General features: G+C 44.7%; 1 non-coding gene across 1 annotated transcript; it reads left to right on the top strand.

Moving 5' to 3' along the window:
* Positions 1 to 6517: 6517 nt before the first annotated feature.
* On the top strand, positions 6518 to 6605 carry trnay-gua (transfer RNA tyrosine (anticodon GUA)). The gene is given in 2 exon segments: positions 6518 to 6554; positions 6570 to 6605. It is a non-coding gene; the product is annotated as a tRNA-Tyr (tRNA).
* Positions 6606 to 8359: the final 1754 nt, after the last annotated feature.

Here is an 8359-nt window from a genome sequence, read left to right as displayed (position 1 = left end):
GCTGCACAAACAGGCGCCGTCCTTCGGGGGAGGCGTAAAACCGAGGTCCCGACCCTCCTTGGCCATTAAGAAATCCCAGGGCGTCTCTCAAAAAGAGACGCCGGGGGTGTCACTCTGGTGTTAGTGTTCCCCTTTACCAATCAGTCGGGGTCTCCTCCTAATCCCCGTCTCATATGTAATAATCAATGACGAGGCCCCCCTGTCCCGCGATATTGTACTTGTCTCCTGGCCGCTGGCTGGCGCCGTGAGATTTAGTACTCGCGCAAGAGACCGGGGGCAGAGCGCGAACGCGGTCCCCCGCCCCCCACAAAGTGTGTGTAACACTGCTTTGTAGAGGTGTAAAGGATCCGATGCAGATGCAGGAGTCGCAGGGAGGTAAGTAAGCGTACCGAGCAAATCCAGGAGCTTAGTCGTAGTCCGAAAGCGAAGGTGGGTCGAGATCCGGTAAAGGCACTGGTGGCGAACAATCCAAAACGTGAGACAGAATCGTGGTCGAAAAGAGAGCTACAGGGTCAAATCCAAAACAGGCAAAGATAGCAAACAATCCAAGGGGCGTGACGAGATCCGAAGTCCGAAGGCAAAAGGTGTAGGCAGAATTCCAGGAAGGCAAAAGAGGGGTAAGAACGCTAGGCAGAGCCACAAGTAGTGAACTTAATACCAAGCAACGGGAATCAGGTAAGAATGGTATAAATAACCTGGCGTGCCGCACGGTAGAGCAATTGCAGGTGTGTTAACTCGCGCGGCGGCGCTTGTTAGTATTAATCCGCTGCTGGTGCTGATTAGCTTGCTTACGTGTTGATCTCTGCTGGCTGGTGGTCGTGACAGTACCCCCCCCTTCACGGGCGGCTCCCGAGACCGAGATGGCCGATCAGGATAGTCCCTGTGAAAGTCGCCAATTAGTGTAGGGTCCAAATTATCCTTCTCTGGAACCCAAGATCTTTCCTCGGCACCAAAACCCTCCCAGTCGACTAAATACTGAAGGGTACCGCGGTTCCATCTGGAGTCGATGATCTTGTGGACCGTATAAGCCGGGCGCCCCTGAATGCGATGAGGAGGTGGCGGGCGACGTTTGGGAGCCGCAAGGGGCGAGCGGTAAACAGGTTTCAGGAGGGAGACATGAAATGAGGGGTGGATTCTGAGGGTAGGGGGGAGAGCAAGGCGGAAGGTAACCGGGGTGATCCGGGAGAGAATCCGGAAGGGACCGATATATCTAGGCCCAAGCTTTTTGGAAGGCTGATGTATAGGTAGGTTCCGTGTAGATAACCAAACAAACTGTCCTTTCCGAAAACGAGGGGCTGGTCTGCGGTGTCAGTTGGCGAATTTGGCGTGGCGCTGGGTTGACTTAATAAGAGCTGTCCTCGCCATTCTCCAGGTCCTTCGCAGTTTGGCAATATATTGTTGCACGGACGGCACTGCCGTGACTGGAGGTGTGATAGGGATGAGAGTGGGCTGATAACCTAATGAACAAAGGAAGGGAGAGAGACCTGTGGAGGAGGAGGTAAGAGAATTGTGGGCATATTCTGCCCAGGGAAGTAGTGATGACCAATCATCCTGTGAGCTGGAGGTGAAGGCTCTCAAAAAGGTCAGGAGGCTTTGATTGGTCCTTTCCACCTGACCATTGGCCTCAGGATAATAACCAGAAGTCAAAGATACATGGGTCCCTAGAGCTTGACAGAAAGCCTTCCAAAAGGCCGAGATAAATTGAGGTCCCCTGTCCGAGACAACATCATCAGGCAAACCATGTAACCTAAAGACCTGTTGTACAAACAAAGATGCCATTTCCTGGGCTGTGGGCAATGCTGGGAGGGGGACAAAATCGGCTGCTTTGGAAAAATGATCGGAGACCACCATGATTACCGTATGACCTTGACTGTTAGGAAGGTCCGTAATGAAGTCAACAGCTATGTGGGACCAAGGGCGGTGTGGGATTGGAAGGGGGTGAAGGAGGCCAGCCTTCCTAGAGCGTGGAGTCTTGCTCCTGGCACAGACCGTGCAAGCCCGGACGTACTCTGCTGCATCAGATCGCATGGAAGGCCACCAAAAGTCCCTGGTGAGGAGGTCCAGAGTGCGTCTGCATCCAGGGTGGCCGGCAAACGGGGAATCATGTCCCCACTGCAAAACGGCAGAACGCAAGTTGTTCGGGACGAAAAGCTTATCCGGGGGGCAGCACAGAGGAACTGTAGTTCCGTTGAGGGCACGCCTGACCTGATCTTCAATGGAGCAATGAATCGCTGCCACAATTCTGTTGGGAGAGATGATTGGTTCAGGTGTGTCGTCCAGGTCTGGGGGGTCATGGAGCCGAGAGAGTGCATCAGCCCTCCCAGTCTTGGAGCCAGGAGTATAAGTGATAACAAAATTGAAACGAGAGAAGAAAAGTGACCAACGGGCCTGCCGCGAGTTGAGGCGCTTGGCAGATTGAATATAGGACAGGTTCTTATGGTCCGTGATAATGACAAAGGGGTGATGAGCCCCCTCCAGCCAGTGTCTCCATTCCTCGAGGGCCAGCTTGATAGCTAGGAGTTCACGATTGCCCACATCATAGTTAACCTCGGCAGGAGAGAGCTTCTTGGAAAAGAACGCACATGGATGAGGAAGGTGATCCTCTTCGAGGCGCTGGGAGAGGACTGCACCAACCCCATGGGCAGAGGCGTCAACTTCAACAATGAAAGGCTGGGAGGGATCCGGATGCCGTAGGAGAGGAGCGGGGCTGAAGAGACGTTTCAAGCGCAGGAATGCCTGGTTAGCCTCCGGATTCCATTTACCCAGACTAGGTCGGTTGCGGGTCAGAACCGAGATGGGTGCCACAACGGAGCTAAAGTTCCGGATGAATCGCCGGTAGAAGTTGGCAAAACCTAGAAAGCGTTGGATTTGCTTCAAATTGCGAGGCACATTGATAGCCACAACCTTGGCTGAGTCCATCTCGACTCCAAGAGGAGAAATAATGTAGCCCAGAAAGTGAATCTTAGAAGCATGAAAAATGCATTTCTCAAGCTTGGCGTAGAGCTGGTTGTCGATGAGTCTGGACAAGACCTCCTGGACGTGATGGACATGTTCCTGAGGGTCAGCGGAAAAAATGAGGATGTCGTCCAAGTATACCAAAACAAATTTTCCAATAATGTCCCTAAAGATGTCATTTATGAAGGATTGGAAGACTGCCGGGGCATTAGTGAGTCCAAAAGGCATCACCTGATATTCATAGTGGCCGTGCGTGGTCATAAAGGCCATCTTCCATTCATCCCCTTCACGGATCCTGATTAAATTATAAGCCCCCCGTAGATCTAGTTTTGAGAAGATGGACGCTCCACGTAGGGACTCCAGAGCGGCTGGGATTAAAGGCAAGGGGTAGGGATGTTTGACTGTAATGGAGTTCAGGCCTCTGTAGTCAATACACGGCCTCAAGGAGCCGTCCTTCTTCCCTATGAAGAAGAACCCAGCACAGGCTGGGGACGAGGAGGGACGAATAAAATCAGAATTCAGGGCCTCCTTGATATAATCCTGCAGGGCTTCATTCTCTGCCTGAGTGAGAGGGTAGATCCGTCCTTTGGGTGGGAGTGTTCCTGGAAGCAAATCTATTGCACAGTCATAGGTGCGGTGAGGGGGGAGCGATAGAGCTTTCTGTTTGTCAAAGGCTTGCTTCAGATGTGCATATTGGGGGGGGGGTAATAGACTGCTCTTCCAAGGGGTTTACTGCAGCAGCAACCTTGAGTGGAGGACGACAACAGTTGTCACGACAGGCATGGCTCCAGGCAATGATCTCATTCTTGGCCCAGGAGATGTGGGGATCATGCTTCTTGAGCCAGGGAAGGCCCAGGATCACAGGGTAAGCAGGGGAGTCCAGGAGAAGGAGTGAAATGTCCTCCACGTGAGTGGCACCAACACTAAGGGATAGGGGAATGGTCTGCCAGGAAATGCGTCCAGGAGCGATCGGTGACCCATCCAACGTTTGAATGCAGATAGGGGGTGAAAGCAGAGCAAGAGGAATATCCCACTTCTTAGCAAAAGAGGCATCCATAAAATTCCCATAAAATTCCCAGCTGTGAATCTGACTGAGAAGAGAATAATGATTTTTTATTCTGCCTGAGAATTTTTCTTCTTTTCCAAGTGGTGTTACATCTCCTTCAGAAACTCTGTACAGACTGCCAGAGTGAGAGAAGAGGAGAAAGAGATGGACAGATGAGAGCACACACAGCAAGAGACACATACATCTTGATTTACTTTGAAGCAAGTGTTCATTTATTTTCTGGAACAAGTTGTTTCTGAACTTCAAGAAATTCATACAACTTCTGAAAGATAAAATACAAATCAGCTGTTAAACAAAGGGCTGGTGGGTCAAACGCACTCAGGGTCGCGCTTCAGATTGTGATGATGTAAACATAATCTCTGCTTAAAATTGAAGGGATTTCTTCACAAACCCTCTTGAATGTTGCAGGAAATCTTCGTGTTTTACTCGTGTGCAACTACAACAAGTAAACAATTAAGTACCTAAGTCAATGTCCAAGAAACCATCTTCACGTGTGGAATTTTTCTTTAACTGGCTGTTGGGAGAATTCATTTATACACCCGTTGTATCCTTAGCAAAAATATTTTAAAATTAGAACACAGATTTGTTGGAGAACTTGACAATCCTTGACAATCATTATTAAATGAGCATTATACAAATGTGCGTTGATATTTTTAATATGTACCTTAATTGTAATATATATATACATAATTGCTTTGATATGGATGTTCATTTGAAGGGATTGAGGAAACTATGAAGGATCGCAGAACAACCAAAGATACATTTGGGCATCTGCTATTGGTAAAGATGAAAGAGTACCTTAAGTGTGAAGCTTGCATACACACAAGAGAAAAAAACAGTTTTAATGCACTTCATTAAATTGATGGTGTGCTTATCAATCGTGCATAAAGTGTACATAACAGAGGATGGTTTCAATCCATTGACCTCTGGGTTATGGGCCCAGCACACGTCCGCTGCGCCACTCTGCTGACAGCTGTCATAGTGTGATTCAACACAACTGCTCTATCTTTGCTTTCTAAAAGTGCGCCCGAGATGAAAAGTCTAAACGGTAAACGCAGACGTCACTTTGAGCACTTGGTCTTTTATAGTACAAATATCACACGCTGCTCTACATGGGCGTGTCTTCAATACCGTTGAGAACCAAACCTTCTGCTTTCCGAGGCAACTGATTCTTTCGTCGTTAATTCCCAAATCTTCAATGAGAATCAGTGAAACGAAAATCAAACACACTCGCGTCCTAACCTGAAAGAAAAATCTACACCCGCTTTATAATACTGAAAATGATTCAGGAAGTACAGCAAAGTTCTAAAACCAGCGAATGCATCTGCATACATAAAATGTCGTTTTTTCAAAAGTAAAATCTTCAGCTTTGAAAGATTGCCATCCATATATTTTCGTTTTTCTCTTTTTTTACATAACACGCTTTCGAGAAACAAACTGTCTTTTAATTAAGGTTTCATTAGAAATGTGTATCTTGGTTTGCTAAGTTAAAATCGGCACATCCCAGTGGGCAAACGATGTAGAATATACGACTATTAAACGCATACCTTAGACGTGTAAATGTGCTCCGTAACTGGTCTAGAATGAAATTCTAATATACATATAGCGTTATACGTCAATTAGACATCTATGATTATATGTTTATTATACATAAATGGTTGGAGTTCTATTATACGGATACATTTAGAAGACTATTATACATATATACTTAAAGGTCTATTATACATCAAAGAAAGATTTTTATAGGTGTAGAAACTAGTAAATAAAGCCAATTATTTTAGAAATGTATTCTTAAAATATACAATTATTCACACCTGAAAAATATGTAGTTCAAATTATACATTATATACAATATTGTAATCAACAAATGTCTAATCATCATTAAAAAACACAACTAGTAAACTTCAGTTACAAATTCTAGTAACATGGTGATATATATATAGTAATGACAAACACAAACTAATTACATGAACACGCTAATATTTAACTCAAAACCACATTTCGATTCAAATATACATTTTAAAATTTACAACTTCTTTATTTCCACGAAAATATTATTAATGTAGCACAAATGCTACTTTCTAATAAAGACAGAAAGAAACTGTTTGTTTTGTGTCTCATGGTGATCCTCCTCTCGATACTAATGAAATGTTTAATATGATCCCTCGAGAAAAAAAGAGTCAATTTCCACCTGGAATGATTGATGCCCCATCAAACATTTTGTAATATCCCTGGAAGTTTATACAGTAGAATCCTGGTTCGTGGCTTAAATTCAAGGTAAACAAGACTAAGGAAACGAGTAAAAAACACTTTGTTTTGTTTTTTACACTTGTTTTACAATCGAGAGACTTTCTGTAAGTAAGAATTCCATTGTACCAGTACCGGTTAAATATGGCAATAAAGTTCAAGTTGGAAACTTGATGTCGAAGTGGGAGTTAAATCACCCGGAACATTTCACTACATCGAGCAGTTTGTGCCAGAAAGTATACTGACATCCCTTTGGTAGCTCAGTTGTTAGAGCGGAGGACTGTAGTGGAATCAGTAGGGAATCCTTACGTCGCTGGTTCGATTCCGGCTCGAAGGAAGGTGCTTTTTGTGTACTTTAATCAAAGAGTTAAAAAAGCGAATCTGTTTCATTCAGACATTGATCAAAAGCTCAATAAACGACGAAGTAGAGGTTCCTGTTCCGAATTCAGCCCACGTCTGATTGTCTTGTTTTGGCCAAGATCTGATCTTTGAATTAAGGGACTACTCTGTCTGCTTTGTAATTCAAAAATACATACAAATGTCAAGTTTTTTGTAGATATAAAGATGTTCTCTGTTTTCAAAGGATAGGTACTTAATTGGCATAATGATTTGGTATTGATTTTGTATCGTTGTATTATAAAGTTTGTGCTTTCTGTGTTTTTATCGTATTGTGAACTTATTTTTTAAACAAATGCTTACAAAGGCAAACACGGCACACATCTGTTTTTACCAGCGGTGAATTGTACATTTTTATTAAGTACAAGCTACTGTGCACTTCTGGGAGTATAACAGGTTCGATATAAAGTGGCAAAAATATAAAAGGGGAATATACCCCAGACTGCGTGTAAAGCCCTCGTTGTGACTGTTTTAGATTAAAATGGCGTACTATGCACGAAATGTTGCAGAAACACAATCTGATATTTTGATAATTATTATTTTAATAATTTTATAAGTATGAGGCCCCGGATCCAAATCTTCAGTTCTGATTTTTTTAAGTGATATCTTTCCTTCCTGTCGTGGAAGTCACACGATGTGAGCAATTGTTTTTTTTACGTTACAATCCAAAGAGCCTCAGACTCACTGTAACCAAACCAGGATGGATTCTGCTGGGGGCCGGACTGAGCTCATTCTCACTCCCTGTGCTGAAAACAGAATTAGCTCTTCCCCGAACATCGTCTACAGCTGCTGGATTGTGCTCTGCGTCTTACTGCTCCGGCAGTTACTTTGACAAAAGACAAATCACTTGTGCGCTTTTAACCTTCTCGCAGTTACGGGCGAGGCTGACGCTCACGATATGTAGGCACCCGATGGTATACCTTCTATAACTTTCAGTCGCGACAGACTTCACTTTTTTAAAAAAAAAGTAGATATAGCCCTGAAAAAAGCATTAGCTTTATCAGTTTTATATTAATCTATTTTGAATCAAAGTTTGATATTTTGTTTTAATTTTTATTGCATTTTACATAATAATAATAATAATAATCATTATTGCTTACACTTATATAGCGCTGTTCTGGATACTCCACTCAATGCGCTTTACAGGTAATGGGGACTCCCCTCCACCACCACCATTCTCCTGAATGATCACAGAGAGTCAGGACCTCGGTTTTACGTCTCAGCCGAAGGACGGCACCTGTTTACAGTTTAGCGTCCCCGTCATTGTACTGGGGCATCAGGACCCGCATGGACCGCAGGGTATGCGCCCAGCGACAGAAACCAGACGTGTGTCGGGCTCGGCTGCGAGCAGGACAATGACGTCATGGGGACAAAGTAGAGGAGATCAAAACGGTTCTATAAAAGACCTGTGTCAGCTGTTGGTTTGCAGTCTGGACTCTAAATCCTCCGATCCGATTTTAAATCTCTCTAATACCTGAGCTGCGGCTTCTTCCGAGTATTTATTCGTATACTTATTATGTGTAAGTGTATAGATGAAACCTTTCATAGTGTAACGCTTATGGCCGACAGGCACTGTGTAAGAGCCGGCGTACCAGAGCAGGTGACGTCACTGCCCTTCCCTGTGATTGTGCCCGTGGGTTGTGGGGAGATCTCTCTTTAGCTCACCGGGCTGGGTCGCTGCAGAGAGACATGGGA

The sequence above is a fragment of the Lepisosteus platostomus genome, chromosome 5 (assembly GCF_059453375.1).
Source record: "Lepisosteus platostomus isolate fLepPlt1 chromosome 5, fLepPlt1.hap1, whole genome shotgun sequence".
In the NCBI taxonomy this organism is placed as follows: Eukaryota; Metazoa; Chordata; class Actinopteri; order Semionotiformes; family Lepisosteidae; genus Lepisosteus; species Lepisosteus platostomus.
This window is presented reverse-complemented; position numbering and strand designations above follow the sequence as displayed.